Raw genomic sequence first — 22,796 nt, forward strand, 5'->3', positions numbered from 1 at the left:
AAAACATATCCTCAATGGATTCGTTAGGTTCCATTTGGAAGGATTCATATTTCTGGATCAAAGACAGTGCCTTTGATTCTTTCACTTTCTTGTTTCCTTCATGAGACATCTTCAAGGATTCAAAGATGCCCTTGGCGGAATCACGATCAGTAATTTTCTCATATTCTTCATATGAAATGGCACTTTGCAGAATAGCTCTTGATCGGTGATGATCTCTGAACTTCTTCTTTTGATCTTCACTCATCTTCTCCCTTGGGATCTTTACACCATGTTCATCAACAGGAGGGGTGTAGCCATCAACAACAAAATCCCAGAGATCAGGATCAAAGCCAAGAAAGAAGCTTTTGATTCTGTCTTTCCAGAAATCAAATCTCTGACCATCAAAGATAGGTGGTCTTGCACTGTATTGATATTTGCTTGTAGTAGTGGTGGAATCCATGAGTTTTTCACACTGGCCCGGATCTACTGAACACTGTTAAGTGTGGTAATCAGAACTTGCGCTCTGATACCAATTGAAGGTGTGAAAAACGACTAGAAGGGGGGGTTTGAATAACGTTTTCAGTACAAAACTTCCACCTTAAAGATTTTGGCAAATCTTTCGAGAACTTAACTGCTAAAGATAAGAGATAGAAAAGCACACAAGTATTTTATCCTGGTTCACTTGATAAATCCCTCAAGCTAATCCAGTCCACCCGTTAAGGTGATTTCTTCCTTCTTAGAATGAAGGCAATCCACTAATCAGATAATTGTTACAACTGCACTTGAAACCTACAAGTGACTAACAATACACTGACTTAGCTCACACTAAGATTCACTCTCTTAGTCTTCTCTAGGATCCGATCAACCTTGATCTCCTAAAGGAATCACCACTAAGATTCACTCTCTTAGTCTTCTTAAGGATACTGACCTACCCGGTCCCTTAAGGAAAATCAAACAACTGTTTGAGGTTGGTGTTTACAAAGGTTTGCTTCTAAATAAGCTGAGTGTAAACTAAATAAGAACAGATGAAGAAAGTAGAAGCTTGAATCTTTTCTTGTATTGCAGCTCTTTGTTTTCTCTCACTCTTAGCTTTCTTCTTTTCTTCAGCCTTTTATAGTCCAAGGTGCAAAGGATATTTCTGTTGAGAGAATATGACCGTTGGAGGGCATTTCTGGAACTTCCAGAACCTGCTGTGGCTGAACCTTGGTAGGTAGGCATTTCAGAATAGTACACTGCTCTTGTACTTCTCGATAGAGACATTTGCCTTTAACCATTGACTTCTGATCAGAGTTATGCTTCGTGTTGGAACTTGTGAAGCTTGGTGATCAGAGTCAGAGGGATGCTTGGATCCTCTGACCTTCGTAACTTTTGCTTCTGGACCTTCAGAGCTTCTGAACCTTCAGAGCCTCTGGTCCCTCAGAGCTTCTGGTCTTCAGATCTTCTGATCCTCAGATCTTCTGATCCTCTGATCTTCTGATCCTCTGATCTTCAGATCCTCTGATCTTCAGATCTTCTGATCCTCTGATCTTCTGATCCTCTGATCCTCTGATCCTCAGATCCTCTGATCTTCAGAACTTCTGACGAATATATCTTCTGGTGTCAGAATCAGAACCTGTTTGTCAAAACACTCAAGACAAACATTAGAGTATCATAGTTGTTCATCCACAAATAAATACTTGTTATCATCAAAACATAGAGTTGTACCACATGACCAAATCTTGATCTTACATGAGTACCCTTAGGTAAATCTCGATTCTGTGACAAAATGCAATTAAAATAAAAAGTGCGCAAACACCCTTGATGACTTCTTGAGTCATATGAATCATCCATCGGATGGCCAAACACTGCTCAACGAGCGAAAGAGTACCGATGTACTTGGAAACTTAAAGTTTCCCGGCCTATCCTTTAGATAGCAGGTTAAAGCTCACCGAGTAACATCGCAAAACTTCTTTGGTTAAATGCCCAAACTCATCGATCTGAGCCTCCATGATCCTCCCCATGTAAATCGCTCGTGACTGGCGGGGTCAGTCACCCATGCAGCGGGGCTATCATGGTCCAACATCTCATATCTGGTCCCCCTCAAAGGGTGAACCAACGCAAACCAATCCACCATCGTCATCTGATAGCAGGCGTACGATCGCCCAAAAACAAACATACACACAAAGCACAACGCGAGGGTCAACTCACAAAATAGTATATATATTATAAAAACCAGGTAAAGTATACAGGAATAGATAATTAGGTTCAATAGGCTTAACATTGCATGTAAGTATCATATTCCCAAATGAAATAACAATAGAAAAATACTCACAACTCAGCCAGTTATCAAGAAATATAACGATGTTCAATAACATCAAATCATCAAGTCATAAATGTATGATGAGATGCAATGACATGCTGCAAGAAATGCTCCGGAATGGATGAGCACCAACGAGTCAGTCCTAACATTGGCCTAGTGTTTAACCATTTTCGCTCGGGTGTCTCTTACACCAAACTAATGTAGTCAGATCAGCCGTAACCTGCAGGTCTACCATTTCCATCTGCTACTAAGAACCACACGCAATGTTCTTATGTGAAAACCTGATCTTATGTCCTTTTTGGGATTCACCGAGGTTCGACATTCCATCGTGTATTAACCTCAATATGTATGAATGACGCAATATGATTAGCCAAACAATGTATCGACCTCACCCGTCGCGTGTTCTAGCTAATATATTGTCTCTAAAAATACCCTAAGGTAAATGTCGATTCTACGACAAAATGCAATTAAAATAAAAAGAGTGCAAACACCCTTGATGACTTCTTGGGTCATCTGACTCATCCATCAGATGATCAAACACTGCTCAACGAGCGAAAGGGTACCAATGTACTTGGAAACATAAAGTTTTCGGCTTATCCTTTAGATAGCCAAACAACAAACTGCTCATCGAGCAAAAGAGTACCAACGTACTTAGAAACTTATCAGTTCCCCCGGCTTATCCTTTAGATAGTCAAACAACAAACTGCTCATTGAGCAAAGTGTCAAAGCACACAGGGTTTCCCCAAAACTTGGATTCGGTGACACTTCTGTTTTGTCCAAAACTTATTTATAATCCCTAAGCTTTCCTCAGAGATTATATTATCATTATTTAAAGTGTTCGGATGTTGATTAGTGTATTATGAATTTCTTTTGTAAAATAGTTTCCGTTATATTTGTGTCTAACTCTATAAGTTCAAAAGATCCCATCATCCCAAGTGACTCCGTGAGAAGGTTTCGATCCATTAAAAACAATAAGGGCCCGAACCTCGGTCCGTCCCATAAAACATTCTCCCAAAATCTCTTCACTAGTATGGCATATCTCTCTCGTTTCCCCACACTCTGACGATCAACAGATCCTATGATTAACCACTTAGCACGTATAGCGTGTGAATCAATCATCAACAATCATAACAATAATCAAGCAGCAACACCAATGTCGGCCGAAGCCCTAGAAAACGGAGACACACGTCTCTATTGATTAACAACGGCCGAAGCCACATAAAACATTTTCCAGATTAACTTAATAAATCATAAGCATAAACAATAAACAATTCGAAGTTATCGAAGCCTAAGTCATTGTCTAGCCAAGTAAGTTGCCCTCATCTCTATGTTTTCCAGCTTCACACAGTGGGTTTCCTCCACTTACTTCACCTAAAGCTCCAAAGATTTCCTCTGTCGAACCTTTGAGCAAACATTGAAAAATTTAATCAAATTAAGTCAGTATTAACCGAATAATATTAACTAACGTTAGACGAAGCATTATAAACTCCAGAGTACGATAACCTAACATGAGAAGACGAGTTTTCGCGAAAAGAGAAATTTTCCTCCCCCTTAGAGGTGCTCTCGGTCGTAACACTCAAAATGATGTTCCGGCATTTTTTCTTCGATCAAACTTGATTCCTAGGTTATCATGGGTCGTATCTAGGGTAAATTAAAGCTTGGAAAAATTATCGGGTCGAAAACTAAAATAGGAATAATTTGGTCAAGGTTTTTAGCTCAGAAATTCAAAGTTGGAGTTTTGAAAAATAAATTTGATGAGATTGTCAACAACGACCTTTATGACAACTAACCCCACTGACGCTAAGCTCAGTCGAGAGTTTTTGATCCAAAAAGGAAAAGCTTAGTATAAAAATGGGTATTTTGACCGTTTTGCATTCCTATGACGATCCGGCGGAGTAATCGTGATGTATGAATGGTTGGGATGATGTTTTGAAAGAAGAATCGAGTTATTTTGACAGTTTTACAAAAAGCTCAAAACTTTGAGCACAGAAAGAGATGTAGAAAAGCGACAGAATTGACGATCAGAGGTAAGAAGTAGTATCCTTACCTCGATGCCTACGCGTAGCAACTGACAACACAACGATCGGTCAAGAAACGGAGAATATATTTTCTCCTCCTTCTCCTCTCAAACTCGCGGGTTCAAACTGCAATGGTGATGAAGATATTTGAATTTTCAAGCTATTTATAGGAAAGGAAAAACGAGGGAAAATGAATATTTTGCGATTCCGATTTTTCCTGTGTGAATTCTATGTGAGAATCTGGCGACAGAATTCCAGAACTCAAAACAAGTTTCTTGGAATTAAAGTAAACGATCCAATAACGGTATGAATCGATTTAACCCGAAAAACTACTTTTTGCAGTTGAAATCGGATGAGGAAACTTCCTTCTGAAGAAAGGTTGAAATCATCGAAGGAAATTAGTCTATGCGGATGGAAACTTTGTTAGAAGCTTTGAATAGAAAACGTCTTCATCTAGGGTTCATTTTAAGGTTCTTAGAATGTTAGAATTTAGTTTCGGCTAACTTCTGAGAAATGAAATCTATCGTGCGTACTATCTAGGGTTTCGTGTCGAAACACTTGTCATGGAAAGGATAAAGAAAAATTCTTATATTCCTCTGAAGATTTTGAATTTCTCTTCTAGAGTGCTTTAAGAGCAGATTAGCCTTTTACTAAAGCTTTCGGCCTAAGGAGGAAGTGAATAAGGCTCGTGCTATAACTTATAACGACTATAGTTCTACTGTTAGTAATTTCCTGAACTTTCTCCTTCATTAAGTCATCCAATATAGTGAACACCCGTTCAGGTTTCCTTCACGATACATCGAAACCTAATCGTGAATAGGAATTTAATTTTTTAATTCTATAACTAAAAATCAGGGTCTCCCATTTGATGTTGACGCGTTGTCCTTTTCCCTCGTTGGTCACGCGATCTCTTTTGAATCCTTAACATTTGGTTACGTTCTGACTTTATCTTTGGCGCCTAGAATTTTGTCTTCAACTTTTCTGAAAGATGAGCTGGCATTGGACAATGAGGAGCGAATGTGCCTTGACTTGTGTTGTATGCGTGCCAGACAGTCTTACGAATTCTGAATCTTTTTCTCTTGTGGAATGATTTGGTGTTGAAGTACTTTGTTCAATTGAATATACCCTGGAATTCAAATTAAATGAAAAGCTTAGTTTTCATTAATGTGCTTCTAGATAAAAATAGTTATTGATAAATATTAGATTTTAAAACGATATGATGTATTTGAACTTAATAGAGATCACCCGAGATATGAAAAAATAGTCACTACTTGTTGATCTCATTTTTGGTATGTGATATCATTATATCGTAAGAGATTAAGAGATATCTCTAGAGATTGACAACCATGATTGTCGATGAGGGACACTATTGGTGGTTCATGAATGTTTATTGTTTCAGGATATTAAGAAATAACATAGTTGAAGAAATAAAAGAAATATGACCGCGGTCAAGAACATAAATTAAAGTACAACTTGAAAATATCTATAATCGGAGAAAAATCACAGCTATTATCAAAATCGACGACTGAAAAACAATCACTGATTACTAAAAAAAAATGTCAAAGGTAGTAGTTAAAATATATCTAAGATAACGGTTATAACCAGTACCAAGTACGGTTTTAATTACTGTAGTGACTATGAAAATTGTTACAACACCTAAATTTAACTCTCAATCAGTCCACATGACCTTAAGATGTTTTTTTTTTCATTAATATTAATAATTAATAATGTGGAACTTAAATTAAAATCGACTTGGTAATGTGGATCCCTCAACCAGTGTCTTGCATTTGTCAATTTATGATTAAGCCATGCCAATTGATTAAAGTTAGCTACTACTTCAATCAATCATTTGATAAATTAGTACTATCCATTAGACCGACGCTGTGGGGTGGGATCAATTAAAATTTGAATTAAGAGAAAATTAATCAAATCAGCCATCAACCCCTCCACTGAACAGTTTACGTTGATCAAACAATTGCTAGGGTGATCATCATCGACAAAGCTATGAAATACTATTTTAACTTTTGAGGTTCACGTGGGACAAAAGTTGGGGGCATTAATCAAAAGCTTGCTTTTGAATTATAGGATTAATAGGACATGCATTAGGACAAACACCAAGACGGGAAGATAAAACTAACTATTTAAACCTGACTACCGCAGATACCTAAACTCGTCTTTTTCGACAGTAGTCTTGATTAAAATTAAAGAAATGCACATAACCCAATTAAGCTTGTATTTGTGCGAACCCAACAAAAGTCAACACTGGTTTGGTGCTAGTAGATGATATTTATAGCTCGTGTAATCAAAGACTCCATAAAATAGTACTGGCTACGTGTTTTTTTATATCGTTTTGTTCATTAAGAATTCCTGCAAATTAATTTATATCTTTTTCATATAATGTTCATATGAGGAGAGAAATTATCTACAGAATCACATGCAAAGTTTGAGTTAAATCATTTTATTTATATGTTCATCATTGATTATTGGAGTTGATTACAATGTAAGTCTCATATTGCTAATGAATAAAGAATGAGGTCAAGGAAAACACTTAGAGAAGTCTCACATTACTTAGCGTGGTAAAGGGTGGAGGCGTCTATATTACTAAAAAATTTGGCCTTTTACCACGGTTCCGAGTTATCATTTACCATGGTTGAACCGTGGTATTGCGAGGTGAAGAAATTAGTCAATTACCACGACTATATATGAAGATCTCAGACTCAACACACCAAGAAGCAACACCGGGAAACACTTTAAGCCTATATTTGTGTTTTCTTTTTCACTTAGCGCTCGTTTGGCACGCCGTATTAGGCATGATAGTATAAGCTTATACAATACATTATGAGTTTATCCATTGTTTGGTGATGACATTGTATTGTATAAGCTTATCCATCAAAGTCCCCTTATACGTTAAAATGACGTATTATTTAATGGTTTAAATACTCTAGAGGTCCCTGAAATTGTCTGTCGTACGAAAATAAGTCCCTGAAATTTTTTTTTTTCGATTCCGAATCCCTGAATTTTTTTATAATCAGAATAAGTCCCTTCTCGTGTTTCCAGTCTATGTGGCTCAATTTTTGCTGAGTCATTTATTCCACGTGGCTTTTCTATTTTTTTTTAAATACACATGGATTAAAAAATAAAATTAAACATTTTAATTTAAAATTAAAATCTTATTAACCTAATCAACCATAAATCTAATTAACCCTAAATCCCTAAAAAGATTTTTTTTTTATTTTTAATTTTAAAATTTAAAATTAAAATCTTATTAACCTAATTAACCCTAAATCTAATTAACCCTAAATCCCAAAAAAGATTTAAATTTTAAATTTAAATGTATAAATTTAAAATTAAAATATTATTAAGCTAATTAACCCTAAATCCCTAAAAGATTTTAATTTTAAATTTAAATATTTAATTTTTTTTTAATCCATGTGTATATAAAAAAAATAGAATAGCCACGTGCATTAAATGACTCAGCAAAACTTGTGCCACATAGGCTGGAAACACGAGTAGGGACTTATTCTGATTAAAAAACATTTTCCAGGGATTCGGAATCAGAAAAAAAAATTCAGGGACTTATTTTCATACGGCAGACAATTTCAGGGACCTACAGAGTATTTCAGCCTTATTTAATTCATCATGTGAGTGATGGATAAGACATGATAAGGTTGTGACGTATAAGTCACCATCACCATCACCCTCCATTGCTGCCAACTTGCACCACCATTGGCACCACCACCGCCACCACCCAATCACTGTCGCCGCCGCCACCACCGCCCTACCGCCACCACTGGTGTTGCCGCCACCACTACTACCACCACCGCCGCCCTACCGTCACCACCACCATAATCGCCGCCACCACAACCCAATCGCCACCACCACTATAATCGCCGCCACCACTCTATTGCCACCACCGCCACGACCGACAGCACAACCACCACCCTATCGCCACCACCACTACCATTGCCTCCACCCTCCACCGTCGTCACCACCCTACTAAGCCGCCACCGCTTACCACCACCACCACCACCACCACCCTATCGTCGCCAACACCACAACCACCATCACTGCCACCACCGCCACCACCGCCACCACCCGATCACCACCACCACCACCACCACCGGTGTTGCCGCCACCGCCACCACTACCACCACTGCCCTATCGCAACACCGACACCACAACCACCACCCTATCGCCACCACCACCATAATCGTCGTCACCACTCTATTGCCACCACCAACACCACCCTATCGCCACCACCACCACCATTGCCTCCACCCTCCACCGTAGCCGCCACCGCCTTACCACCACCACCACCACCCTATCATCGCCACCACCACAACCACCATCGCTGCCACCACCACTGCGAACCTATCTCCACTGTCACCACCACCGCAACCAACACCAACCTACCACCACTTCCATCACCATCACCACCACCGCCACCAACCTACCACCACTTCCATCACCACCGCCACCACCGTTATAATCACCTCCATATTTGATTTTTATTATATATCATTATTCAATACTTCATTAAACATAAAATTGCATTAATTTAAACGATATGGTAAATTATACAGAGTATGACCAAACGCTGGATAGTATAAGAAAGTTATCAGGGCTTATACTATCAGGCCTAATACTATCAGGTCTTATATTATCAGGCCTTATACTATACGTCACACCAAACGGGCCCTTATACTCTTGTTTTAGAGTATTGTGAGAGGATGTAGTTTAAATATTGTGAGAGGTGTAACCGCACCCTACACCCCCTCCCTAAGTGTGGTCCACAAAATCTTGTCACCTCACTATTTTTTCCTTTATCATAGATACTATATGAGATTTTTGTTCTCAAGAAAATTCTCTGGAAAGTAAATATATAAATATTATACCCAATATTCACATAATTCCATGGACACTATTATTATGACAATGAAAAAAAATTAAATAGAAATAAATATTAAATAACCGGGTCTTACATTTTCCATCCTTACAACCACGTGCACAATCTCATCCAATCACTTTTCTTGTCTTTGATGCACGCTTTGAGTTTTCTGTGTGCACCTTCAACCCTATGCAAATGAATAACATTAATATTAAGGAAACATTTTTTGAATCAAATGTGAGTGAATAAGAATGTACATGTTTGTTGTTGTGTTCCCCATATGCATGTAATGGTTAATGGCGTCCTTCAGAAACTTGTTCTTATACGACTACCAAGTATTTTTGATGTACTGCATGAACTCAGATTGCTACCCAAAAAATGAACGCAAGAAGTCCATATTAGCATGAAACTCAGCGGCGGATGCCGAATACATGTCATTACTCCATGCGTCCACGACTTCATCCCACACCTCCTTGGGTTGGATTGTAAGCTTGCACTTTGCCTTCACATTCTTAGCAATATGGAATTGGCATAGGAAATGAGTAGATGTAGGAAATGTGGTCGCAACTGCGTTTATCAAAGCATTATCCTTGTCAGTTACAATGACCTTTGGCATATCCTCCTCCCTAAGTATCAACTCCCTTAGCTTTTCAAGCGCCCATGTAACTTCAGGTTCACGCTCATTGCACATGTATCCAATAGCTATGGTGTATGTGTATTCAACTAATGTCATACCAACCATTTCCAGCAAAGGAATCATATACTTGTTGGTTTTGTACGTGTGGTATTAATCAACACAACAGTAGAGAATTGGTTAAATGCTGGATAGAAATTGGATATGCCCATAATAGAGATCGAACCACAGTGGAACCCTCTTCAGACCATGACTAGTGCGTGTACTTGTCTTCCGCTAAGAACTTCATCAAGTGCTGAATTTTTGTTCAAGCCCCCCTTTTGGCCTTAATGTAAGTCATTCGTTGATTGTACACTTCCCTGATGGTTGTCAAATATTGAGGATTGACATTTTTCAATGCTAGCAACATGTTACTTGGCTTTACTTTGTTGTCAACCATTTCACCCACAATGATCTTTTCTTGACTTGACCGACATATGCATGGCCAAGTAACGATGTGGATGACTCATGATTGTGGTATCCACTTATGATAGTCAATCTCCACAAACCTCCATCTTCCTCCCTTGGTTTTTCCTTGAGCCTGATTGGACAATCACACTTTGGTCGTATGTACCTGAAGCAGGATCGTTTGCATAGGGGCTTGGATTTAATGTGGCAAGCGAGTAACTATAACTCATCCCAACTATCAGGGGTCGCTTGCCTTCAATGCTCTGGAGTAAGGGATGGTGGAATTGATCATTTCTCATGATGTTGGTTTTTGTAACACCCCGATTTCGGTGGCGTCACTTTAGTAACCAAAAGTAAACTTAATGCGGAAAAACGTAAATATTTTTTTTTTTTGATAATAACTAAGACAAGACTGAATTAAATAAAACCCAAATGCGAAAGGCAACAGAACTAATATACAATATATATAGCATCCCCCGCTGTAAATAGCGACCTCGTCACGAGTAACCTCCAATGACGGAAAGTAGAAAAGTGTAACGCCCGTAGGCAAAATGTACAATCCCAAAATGTTAGGTCAAGTGTCAGCAACACAAGCCCTCAAAAATAAGAATAAGTCAGAGCTAGGACACTAACACCCAACCTTAATAGACCCTAATCACCCATCCCCCATACTTCCATCATCGACTCCCCTCTGGTCATGCATGAAGTCCGGGTCCACGTCAAAGGCTTAGTAGTAGTCATTTCGCTCCGGGTCTTCCCCGAATGACGAAGAATCACGAAAGAATCCATCGACGACATCTGACAAAAAGGGCATACATAGCCCCCCAAACACAGGTAGCACGCGCAAGGGTCAACTTACGGAATATAGTATAGAGAATACAAGACAACAGGTAAAGTATAAGGGGTATAGATATATATGTTATATATATACATATAAGTTCTGCATTGTCTACCCTAAGGTTTAAACATAGCATGTTATCAACACTCTAGTACAATTCCATCATCAAAGCACATAACGATATCTATCAACATCTACTCATCAAAACACATAACGATGTTTATCAACATCAACTCATCAAAACACATAACGATACAATTAGAGTGCATGATATGTCAATGCAACGTCACTCTCGACGGTTCCAGAAAGAATAGGCTGGGCACGTTTGAGTCGGTCCTAACACTGGCATTGTGTCGACCATAACCCCCGAGTGTCACTTACAACCTTGACATAGCCGGATCAGTCCTAACCCTGCGGGTCGACTTTTCCCTCCGCTATGCCCGACAATCAACAGGTCGATCCTAACCTCACGGTCGATCATATCCCCCGTCGATGTCCAAATTACCCGAAGGTATAAACTGTACCCGAAGGTATAAACTGTACCCGAAGGCATAAACTGTACCCGAAGGCATAAACTGTACCCGAAGGCATAAACTGTACCCGAAGGCATAAACTGTACCCGAATAACGTCACTCTGCTTGGCGACGGAACAAACCAACAACGTCACTCTGCTTGGCGACGGAACAAAACAACAACGTCACTCTGCTTGGCGACGGAACAAATCAACGACGTCACTCTGCTTGGCGACGGGACAAACCAAAGGTATTGCCACTTATAGGCTGGGCACCTGGAGACGGTCGTAACACTAGCCTCGTGTTTAACCATTTCTGCTCGGGCGTCGCTTATCACCTTTGGCTATAGTCAAGACGGTACAAACTCTACATGGTTTGACCATTTCTGCTTGCTATGCCGAACATCAACAGGCACGATACAACTCTACATGGATGATCGTTACCTCCTGTTGTGCCAGGTATAGTCAGGACCGATTCAACTCTACACGGCTGATCGTTGCTTCCTGCTATACCGAAGTACTCCACTTGGCACTTCATCGCGTGTATGCATGGGTGCAATATGGTTAGCTAAACAACGATTCCGACCTCACTCGACACGTCGCCACGTGTTCTAGGTAAATTAATGTCTCTAAAAGCTTACCCTAAGGTAAAAGTCGATTCTGCGACAAAATACAATAATCATAAAATGAGTGCAACCACTCACGATGACTCTTCGGGTCATCAATGCTCTCACGAAGTCTCACGCTTCAGTGAAGTTTCATGCTCTCACAAGGTCTCACGCCTCAGTGGAGTTCCATGCTTTCCACAAGGTCTCACGCCTCAGTGGAGTATCCCGCATTCACAAGGTCTCACGCCTCAGTGAAGCTTCTCGGCTCATCCCTTGGATGGCTAACAAACTGCTCGACGAGCAAAGAGTATCAACCTACTCAAAACCTCTTAACATTCTCAACACTTAGGATCCGACGACACTTCTCGCTTTCCAAAACTAAGATCTTCATCCTAAGCTTCCTTTCGAGTTTAACGCCATTACTTAAAGATTTAGAGGTTGTTTAATGTCTTATGAGTTTTCTTTTCAAAATAATATCCTTTTAGTCTTATCGAACTTTCTCAAAACTCTCAAAATAAAATCGGCATGACCTGCCCGCTATCCTCACCATTCAGAATCTCAGTTTCTAGTGCAAAGCATAGTTAAATCATCACAGTCATCAATCATGTCATATATCAATGCATCTCAGAATAAACACGTAGCACTTAGCATATAAATCATGCCCCACACATCCTAGATTACCCACATAGCACATAGCATGTAAGTCAATCTCAAAAACATAGTAGTAGATGCATCATCTACATTGTCAGCCGAAGCCTCAGAAAACATTTTCCCAATCATACACAAACAAGTGCATAAACAGTAAATCAAGTCGAATGCGTCGACACCTAAAGCATTAGCTAGTAAGGTAAGTTGCCCTTACCTTAGCCAATTTTCTTCCTAAACTGCAACTCCAATCCTATCACATCTTTGTTTTCCGCGTCGGCTCGCTTCCTTCTATTCTTTAGCTTCGTCGCAAGGCGTTTTCGTCCTTCGTACCCTTCACAAGTTCACATACTAAACCTTAGCCAATCTTTCTAGCTCACTTAGGCTAAATGCACAAACTTTATGTTTCAAGGACTAAAGTCCAAAGATAAAATATTTGTGAGTTTTAAAGAAAGGTCCTTAAAAAAAACACATTTCGCAAACAACTCCTCAACTTTTAAATAATTCAACCCTAGTCCCTTGATAAGCACATAATCACGAAAAGGTCCTCACATAAAAGTAAGTTCTTTTTCAACCCTCAATCTTTTATAAATTTATCAAACAACCCCCAAGACTTTTAAAACTCCAGTTTAACCCAAAACTTCTCAGCCTCTTGTGCTTTAATCCTAAAGTTTTCCCACAATAAACTTTTAGTCCATAAACTTAACTTATGATTTTCACTAAACAAAAACAAGTTTCAGAATTGATTTTCCAAACCCAAAACACATGCCATAGGCTCGGCCACATCTACATAACCATGTATAAATTTTCCTTTTTCCTAAAATCACTTCCAAAGCCATTTCTTTTACATTTTAAAAAATAAATAATCAAGGCTTAAACTAAAATCATTAAAATCTCAAAATCACTTAACTCAAAAAAACAACTTTTTAGAAAACTAATCGGTGAAATCCATAGATCCGGTGATGGGGAATAACATTTGTAAAAGCACTTTGGAAAAACTCTAATTGAAAATTTTACAAAGACAAGAACTCAACCTTTTTGGAAATAAAAACCATGGTTCACTAGATCCTTTCCATAGTCATAACTTTAATGAAGATACTAAGTGTGGAAACTAAAAGGGTAAATTTATTTGACTAAAAAGATGATCAAAGAAAACAGAAGAAGTTTTACCATAAAATTGGAAGATGAAGATGATGGTGCTGCACAAGAGTGGAATCACGTGAGGGAGGAAAAGGGACCATGATGTGCGTTTTTTTATGCTGCCCAGTGGAAAGAAAAGAGAGGAAGAATAAGTGGAAAGAATTGGGGAGCTGCAGCAAAAGAAATAAAAAGAAAGGAAATGAATAAATATTGAAGTCTGGTGGTGATGCTTCTGAGAGAGAGAACGTGAGTTGCAACAAGTGGTAAGATATATATATATAGAAATAGAGAAGAAGAAGAATAAGAAAGAAAGATTATGGTCTGCTGCAAGAGAAAGAAAGAAACGTGACAAATGAAAGAAAAGGAGGGAGTGAACGTGAGTCACAGAGGATGAGGATGGATTATTAGATATTTAGGGAAGATATTTATAAAACCGGTACGAATTGATTTAGACACTGAAGAATTTAGCTCACAAAGTTAAGAGAAAAATATAGAGTTGATATATTACTATACCAAAAATTATGAGAGACTCTATGAAATAATGAAATATAAGTTTGGATCACTTTGAGCAAATTAAAATGATCCATGGACAAAGAAATGAGTAAAAACTGAGCTAAATAATATTTGTGAGACGATCAGAATAAATATGAAGTTGTCATATTATGCATCAGAGTTAAGTATCTCTCTATAAAATGTCGATACTTGTTCCTGGTTCATTTAAGTGAGAAAATAGCTTGAACGTAGTATGGGTTGAAATATGCCGCAAAACTACTTTTTGCGTTTGACGTCGGATGAAGAAACTTCCTTCTGAAGAAAGATTGGAATCATCGAAAGAAATGGGTCTACGCGTGTGGAATCTTCGTTTGAAGCTCCGAACAGAAAAAGTCTTCATCGTCCGTTGATTCTAGGGTTTCTGAACTATCAGGGTTTCGGTTTCGGCAAACTTCCGAGTATTGGAATTTGTCGTTCGTACATTCCAGGGTTCCATATCGAAACGCTCGTTTATAGACGAATAAGAGAAGTTCTAACATTTCTCTGAAGATTTTTGGAATTAGTTTCCATCGTGCCTTAAAGAGTAAATTAGCTATTTACTAGCGTTCTTGACCTAGGTTAAAGCGAATGTTAGTCGTGCTATAACTTCTATCGATTTTGATATAATACTTAGACTTTTCCTGAACTTTCTCCTTCATAAATTTATTCCATTCCATAAACTCTTGTTCAGGTTTCCCTTCACGATCCATCAAATCTAATCGTGAATAGGAATTTTATTTACTCCTCCTAAACTTAAAAACTTGGGTCTTACATTACTACCCTCCAAAAAGAAAGTTTCGTCCTCGAAACTTAGGGTTCAGTAAAAAGCTCCGGATATTATTCCTTGATCTTTTCCTCTAACTCCCATATAGCATCGTCCGTGTCTTTGTTCCAAATAACTTTCACTAAAGCACTCATGATCCAAAACTCAACTCGATCGCTTGATAACTCCTAGACGAACTATTGCCTTGGAATCTACTAGTCCATTAACGTCACTTCCAACTTCGTAATTATCCTCATTCGCACCATGAAATCAATCTTCTACTTAGTCACCATTCAAATTTAAAACTCGACTTGAGTCTTATTACCTCGTACAGAACAAGACTGATTCCCTTAATCATAAATTCATCAACCACTCATAAGCTAATCACCCTCTTACTATCTAACAATCCATTATTGTCGTCTTCGTCCTCAAAACCTTCCTCACTCAAACCAATTTAGACTTATTGAAATCCCTAACACTTCGCATAAATCGAGGCTTATCCTCTAGAAGATCCAATCATAACTATACCTCAAGTATTCATCTTGATACGAACACTTCCCTTTCGGTAATTTGATCATCCTCCAATCATTCCAATACTTAGTCTTTCGATCAAAACTTGACAAGACTTCATGTCTCACACGTTCGTGATCAAAGCGATTGATCTAAAATCTAAGCCTTCACTAAGTTTGGACCTCTAATATCCTTTAATTCTTCAATACTTCTTAAATGAATATCCATTTCTTAAAACTATAACTCCTTCGCAAGAAAACTAATACTTAACGCGAACTTTTACTTCCAAACTCGACTAATCTTCGATCTAATTCAAATTCATCTTACACATCCTTCTATCAAAGTCCATCGCCAGTTGTGATTCCGAATATCACCCCCTCAATATTAAGTTGATCAGGCCTAATACATCGAAGGTGGAAATCTAGAAAAACCCACTGGAACAGTCAATGAGTTCCTATCATCCAGTAGTCACAAATATCCTGATATCACATCCTCAACGATTCCGCTACGGAACTACACGCCCTCAACATCATACGTATACTATCCATAAGGAATCTCTATGAGATTCATTCTTCAGCTTCTAGCTTCCTTTTAAACGCATCGGGGAAGACTACTTTCTAGGCTTAGTGCGTTATCCTAAACCTCGTGTACTTCTATAGTTTAAACACGAGCAACAGTTAAATAAAGTCTTAATAGGTGTAATAACTATAAGGTCAAAGCTCAAAAAAACAGTTAGTACTCATCACAAGATAGTCTCTGGCATCACTATACAATATGAGTAAGCAATAACTTCAATCAATTTTTAAGCGAAAAATCGCTTGCAGACAATCAATTTTCACTCCTTGCAGAGTCACACAACCTAGCACAGAAGACCTATTCCCCAACAACTCCCGAAAGACTCGACAAGCTCTGATACCACAATGTAACACCCCGATTTCGGTGGCGTCACTTTAGTAACCAAAAGTAAACTTAATGCGGAAAAACGTAAATATTTTTTTTTTTTTGATAATAACTAAGACAAGACTGAATTAAATAAAACCCAAATGCGAAAGGCAACAGAACTAATATACAATATATATAGCATCCCCCGCTGTAAATAGCGACCTCGTCATGAGTAACCTCCAATGACGGAAAGTAGAAAAGTGTAACGCCCGTAGGCAAAATGTACAATCCCAAAATGTTAGGTCAAGTGTCAGCAACACAAGCCCTCAAAAATAAGAATAAGTCAGAGCTAGGACACTAACACCCAACCTTAATAGACCCTAATCACCCATCCCCCATACTTCCATCATCGACTCCCCTCTGGTCATGCATGAAGTCCGGGTCCACGTCAAAGGCTCAGTAGTAGTCATTTCGCTCCGGGTCTTCCCCGAATGACGAAGAATCACGAAAGAATCCATCGACGACATCTGACAAAAAGGGCATACATAGCCCCCCAAACACAGGTAGCACGCGCAAGGGTCAACTTACGGAATATAGTATAGAGAATACAAGACAACAGGTAAAGTATAAGGGGTATAGATATATATGTTATATATATACATATAAGTTCTGCATTGTCTACCCTAAGTTTTAAACATAGCATGTTATCAACACTCTAGTACAATTCCATCATCAAAGCACATAACGATATCTATCAACATCTACTCATCAAAACACATAACGATGTTTATCAACATCAACTCATCAAAACACATAACGATACAATTAGAGTGCATGATATGTCAATGCAACGTCACTCTCGACGGTTCCAGAAAGAATAGGCTGGGCACGTTTGAGTCGGTCCTAACACTGGCATTGTGTCGACCATAACCCCCGAGTGTCACTTACAACCTTGACATAGCCGGATCAGTCCTAACCCTGCGGGTCGACTTTTCCCTCCGCTATGCCCGACAATCAACAGGTCGATCCTAACCTCACGGTCGATCATATCCCCCGTCGATGTCCGAATTACCCGAAGGTATAAACTGTACCCGAAGGTATAAACTGTACCCGAAGGCATAAACTGTACCTGAAGGCATAAACTGTACCCGAAGGCATAAACTGTACCCGAAGGCATAAACTGTACCCGAATAACGTCACTCTGCTTGGCGACGGAACAAACCAACAACGTCACTCTGCTTGGCGACGGAACAAAACAACAACGTCACTCTGCTTGGCGACGGAACAAATCAACGACGTCACTCTGCTTGGCGACGGGACAAACCAAAGGTATTGCCACTTATAGGCTGGGCACCTGGAGACGGTCGTAACACTAGCCTCGTGTTTAACCATTTCTGCTCGGGCGTCGCTTATCACCTTTGGCTATAGTCAAGACGGTACAAACTCTACATGGTTTGACCATTTCTGCTTGCTATGCCGAACATCAACAGGCACGATACAACTCTACATGGATGATCGTTACCTCCTGTTGTGCCAGGTATAGTCAGGACCGATTCAACTCTACACGGCTGATCGTTGCTTCCTGCTATACCGAAGTACTCCACTTGGCACTTCATCGCGTGTATGCATGGGTGCAATATGGTTAGCTAAACAACGATTCCGACCTCACTCGACACGTCGCCACGTGTTCTAGGTAAATTAATGTCTCTAAAAGCTTACCCTAAGGTAAAAGTCGATTCTGCGACAAAATACAATAATCATAAAATGAGTGCAACCACTCACGATGACTCTTCGGGTCATCAATGCTCTCACGAAGTCTCACGCTTCAGTGAAGTTTCATGCTCTCACAAGGTCTCACGCCTCAGTGGAGTTCCATGCTTTCCACAAGGTCTCACGCCTCAGTGGAGTATCCCGCATTCACAAGGTCTCACGCCTCAGTGAAGCTTCTCGGCTCATCCCTTGGATGGCTAACAAACTGCTCGACGAGCAAAGAGTATCAACCTACTCAAAACCTCTTAACATTCTCAACACTTAGGATCCGACGACACTTCTCGCTTTCCAAAACTAAGATCTTCATCCTAAGCTTCCTTTCGAGTTTAACGCCATTACTTAAAGATTTAGAGGTTGTTTAATGTCTTATGAGTTTTCTTTTCAAAATAATATCCTTTTAGTCTTATCGAACTTTCTCAAAACTCTCAAAATAAAATCGGCATGACCTGCCCGCTATCCTCACCATTCAGAATCTCAGTTTCTAGTGCAAAGCATAGTTAAATCATCACAGTCATCAATCATGTCATATATCAATGCATCTCAGAATAAACACGTAGCACTTAGCATATAAATCATGCCCCACACATCCTAGATTACCCACATAGCACATAGCATGTAAGTCAATCTCAAAAACATAGTAGTAGATGCATCATCTACATTGTCAGCCGAAGCCTCAGAAAACATTTTCCCAATCATACACAAACAAGTGCATAAACAGTAAATCAAGTCGAATGCGTCGACACCTAAAGCATTAGCTAGTAAGGTAAGTTGCCCTTACCTTAGCCAATTTTCTTCCTAAACTGCAACTCCAATCCTATCACATCTTTGTTTTCCGCGTCGGCTCGCTTCCTTCTATTCTTTAGCTTCGTCGCAAGGCGTTTTCGTCCTTCGTACCCTTCACAAGTTCACATACTAAACCTTAGCCAATCTTTCTAGCTCACTTAGGCTAAATGCACAAACTTTATGTTTCAAGGACTAAAGTCCAAAGATAAAATATTTGTGAGTTTTAAAGAAAGGTCCTTAAAAAAAACACATTTCGCAAACAACTCCTCAACTTTTAAATAATTCAACCCTAGTCCCTTGATAAGCACATAATCACGAAAAGGTCCTCACATAAAAGTAAGTTCTTTTTCAACCCTCAATCTTTTATAAATTTATCAAACAACCCCCAAGACTTTTAAAAATCCAGTTTAACCCAAAACTTCTCAGCCTCTTGTGCTTTAATCCTAAAGTTTTCCCACAATAAACTTTTAGTCCATAAACTTAACTTATGATTTTCACTAAACAAAAACAAGTTTCAGAATTGATTTTCCAAACCCAAAACACATGCCATAGGCTCGGCCACATCTACATAACCATGTATAAATTTTCCTTTTTCCTAAAATCACTTCCAAAGCCATTTCTTTTACATTTTAAAAAATAAATAATCAAGGCTTAAACTAAAATCATTAAAATCTCAAAATCACTTAACTCAAAAAAACAACTTTTTAGAAAACTAATCGGTGAAATCCATAGATCCGGTGATGGGGAATAACATTTGTAAAAGCACTTTGGAAAAACTCTAATTGAAAATTTTACAAAGACAAGAACTCAACCTTTTTGGAAATAAAAACCATGGTTCACTAGATCCTTTCCATAGTCATAACTTTAATGAAGATACTAGGTGTGGAAACTAAAAGGGTAAATTTAATTGACTAAAAAGATGATCAAAGAAAACAGAAGAAGTTTTACCATAAAATTGGAAGATGAAGATGATGGTGCTGCACAAGAGTGGAATCACGTGAGGGAGGAAAAGGGACCATGATGTGCGTTTTTTTATGCTGCCCAGGGAAAAGAAAAGAGAGGAAGAATAAGTGGAAAGAATTGGGGAGCTGCAGCAAAAGAAATAAAAAGAAAGGAAATGAATAAATATTGAAGTCTGGTGGTGATGCTTCTGAGAGAGAGAACGTGAGTTGCAACAAGTGGTAAGATATATATATATATAGAAATAGAGAAGAAGAAGAATAAGAAAGAAAGATTATGGTCTGCTGCAAGAGAAAGAAAGAAACGTGACAAATGAAAGAAAAGGAGGGAGTGAACGTGAGTCACAGAGGATGAGGATGGATTATTAGATATTTAGGGAAGATATTTATAAAACCGGTACGAATTGATTTAGACACTGAAGAATTTAGCTCACAAAGTTAAGAGAAAAATATAGAGTTGATATATTACTATACCAAAAATTTTGAGAGACTTTATGAAATAATGAAATATAAGTTTGGATCACTTTGAGCAAATTAAAATGATCCATGGACAAAGAAATGAGTAAAAACTGAGCTAAATAATATTTGTGAGACGATCAGAATAAATATGAAGTTGTCATATTATGCATCAGAGTTAAGTATCTCTCTATAAAATGTCGATACTTGTTCCTGGTTCATTTAAGTGAGAAAATAGCTTGAACGTAGTATGGGTTGAAATATGCCGCAAAACTACTTTTTGCGTTTGACGTCGGATGAAGAAACTTCCTTCTGAAGAAAGATTGAAATCATCGAAAGAAATGGGTCTATGCGTGTGGAATCTTCGTTTGAAGCTCCGAACAGAAAAAGTCTTCATCGTCCGTTGATTCTAAGGTTTCTGAACTATCAGGGTTTCGGTTTCGGCAAACTTCCGAGTATTGGAATTTGTCGTTCGTACATTCTAGGGTTCCATATCGAAACGCTCGTTTATAGACGAATAAGAGAAGTTCTAACATTTCTCTGAAGATTTTTGGAATTTGTTTCCATCGTGCCTTAAAGAGTAAATTAGCTATTTACTAGCGTTCTTGACCTAGGTTAAAGCGAATGTTAGTCGTGCTATAACTTCTATCGATTTTGATATAATACTTAGACTTTTCCTGAACTTTCTCCTTCATAAATTTATTCCATTCCATAAACTCTTGTTCAGGTTTCCCTTCACGATCCATCAAATCTAATCATGAATAGGAATTTTATTTACTCCTCCTAAACTTAAAAACTTGGGTCTTACAGTTTTGGACCGAGTTATGATAGAGATGGGGATGACAATAACCCCATGGAGCACTAGGAAGGAGGTTCATTTATTATCCTTTTGTATAGTTCATGGATTTTTAGCATATTTTTCCTTTGTAGATTTTGGTTTTTGTTTGTCTTTTTGATCATGCATTTGTGTATATAGAGTCTTAATGATCTTTGCAATTACTTCCCTATACTTGATTGATTGTTTCCAAGTTTTGCTCTTTAACATGATGTCTGTTTTGAAAATGTTTTCTTTGTGGATACTTGTGTTGTTTTGGGGGAGTGATTGTATGTTTGGGAAGGAGAGGAGAAGACTTTGGTCTTTTGAGTGTTTCTTAAGGACTTAAGTTGATGTGAGTCCACATGGGTCCATCTTTGACCTTTCACCATATATATTTCTCTGGAGGATCCTGACTCACTTGCAATTCTTGGTTCTGTGTTGAATTCCCTTTATATTTGCTTTGGTAGACTTGCATTTCTTGAAACTGGTAGGTTTCCTTTGACTTCTGAATTTGTGCTACATTTTGTCCCTAGTTGGCCCTATTGAGCCCTTATTGAGTTTTTTTTCCAAAGCATAAATGTATTGAGATAAAAATGAGGAGATATACACGATATTCACCCTCCTCAAAGGGGATCCAAAAAGACAAAGCAGACCAAAAATCCATCAAAGACATAGCAAGCCCAACCAAGAAAACAAACGTAGACGGTCAAAAAAACCCTTATGAAGTTTTTATTGGTACCTTTGTTTTGTGGGGCTGGTTATTTGGGGGGTTAAATGAGGAGTTATGGTCCTAAAATCACTATGGAGCTGGTTTATAAAGTCTGCAATTGTCTCTTGGCCCCAAGTGTAAATTGACAAGAGAAAAAGTTTGAAAAAGAAAAAGAAAAAGAAGGAAAAAAAAAAGAACTCCTTGTGGTAGTTGGAGTTTCAAAAAAAAGTTATGAAATAAAGGGGGTTGAGAGACTTGTATACTTAAGTTTAAATTGTTTTGAGCTCTTGTATTCAAGTAGAACCACACTCTCTTTGTGATGTAGCCTTAGTCTTCTTTAGGGACCATCTACCTTGTGCTAAACCAAGCCAACATTACAACCCTTTTGAGGTCTCTTTGCTTAATGCATTGTCGACCTTGGTTGCTTTTGAGTGAATGATTCCCAGAACCTATAAACTTCTTGTGTGTTCAGTGCACTATATATTTGTTTCTTGCTAGGTTGCTAGATTTTTATCATTCTTTGAGTGGACTATAATTCGTCTTCATCTGAAAGTTGCATTTTTCAGGAGCATTTTTCCTCCTATTTATAGGTCTAGGAGCAGCGCTTGT

The 22,796-nt window shown here is 38.5% G+C and overlaps 1 long non-coding RNA gene across 4 annotated transcripts; it reads right to left on the minus strand.

Annotated features, from left to right (window-relative positions):
- Positions 1 to 5,024: 5,024 nt before the first annotated feature.
- LOC130714442 (uncharacterized) lies at positions 5,025 to 20,614 on the minus strand. Of its 4 annotated transcripts, XR_009011276.1 has the most exons (6): positions 20,195 to 20,614; positions 19,242 to 19,358; positions 14,038 to 17,220; positions 13,085 to 13,201; positions 9,279 to 9,371; positions 5,025 to 5,422 (listed from the first exon to the last, which is right to left on the minus strand). It is a non-coding gene; the product is annotated as an uncharacterized LOC130714442 (long non-coding RNA). The 4 variants fall into 4 exon arrangements; XR_009011273.1 differs by lacking the exon at positions 9,279 to 9,371; XR_009011272.1 differs by lacking the exons at positions 5,025 to 5,422; positions 9,279 to 9,371 and adding an exon at positions 9,380 to 11,063.
- Between the last annotated feature and the right edge of the window lie 2,182 nt (positions 20,615 to 22,796).

The sequence above is a fragment of the Lotus japonicus genome, chromosome 4 (genome assembly GCF_012489685.1).
Source record: "Lotus japonicus ecotype B-129 chromosome 4, LjGifu_v1.2".
Taxonomy (NCBI): domain Eukaryota; kingdom Viridiplantae; phylum Streptophyta; class Magnoliopsida; order Fabales; family Fabaceae; genus Lotus; species Lotus japonicus.